The 798-nt window shown below is 52.0% G+C and overlaps 1 pseudogene; it reads left to right on the plus strand.

The window, feature by feature from the left end:
* Positions 1 to 415, plus strand: LOC131999358 (NADH dehydrogenase [ubiquinone] flavoprotein 3, mitochondrial-like; annotated as a pseudogene).
* The last annotated feature ends 383 nt before the right edge of the window (positions 416 to 798 follow it).

A 798-nucleotide genomic window follows, 5' to 3' on the forward strand; every position in this document is an offset into this window, starting at 1 on the left:
ATGGCGGCCTCCCTTCCGCTGCGGCAAGGACGGTGCGGGGGCGCTGAAGCCTATGCTCCTGGAAGCCCAAGTGTTTCGAGGACTTGCTTCCACGGTTTCTCTCTCTGCAGAACGAGAGAATAGCGAAAGGGGGCTGCCCCCAAATTCCGAGAGACAAAGTGCGCCAAAAACGTCCACTCAAGCCGCCAGCCCCGCCGAGCCGTGAGACAACACCACGTACAGGAACCTCCAGCACCATGACTACACCCCGCACGCCTTCCAAGACCTCAGCCTGGGCCTGTCCAAGTTCAGAACGCCCCAGCCCTCTTCGGGACCCGAGTCACCTCGCCACCAAGCGCTCCCCGGAGAGAGGAAACCTTCCGGTGTCTGGGCCACAGAAAGAAAATGCTCTAGGGTCATGAGGCCTGACATGTAAAAAAGAAGGAAAGAAAAGAAAGAAAGAGCGAGATAGGAAAAGAAAAGAAAATTCACTCACCTTTTGTTCCTTTTTTAAAAATTGGAAGGTTGGCATGTATTTGGCTTCAGAGTGTGAAGCAACGCTGGGACTGTCATCCACGTCTACTTCAAGGAACACCAGGACGTTGGAAGACTTCTCAAGAGGGAGTGAAAGGCTTGCTCATTTTGCAAGGCCCACACCACCTGACTGAGAAGTCAACAACTAACTACAGGTTTATCTCCTATGTTTCCTGAAAAGCATACTCGCTCTCCCATCTGTTTCCATTTTGCTGGCTGGAGTCTGACACGTGACTGTAAGGGCTGATGCAAGTATATCTAAAACTCCAGACAGAGCTTAGACTT

Source organism: Mustela nigripes, chromosome 13, assembly GCF_022355385.1.
Source record: "Mustela nigripes isolate SB6536 chromosome 13, MUSNIG.SB6536, whole genome shotgun sequence".
Lineage (NCBI taxonomy): Eukaryota > Metazoa > Chordata > Mammalia > Carnivora > Mustelidae > Mustela > Mustela nigripes.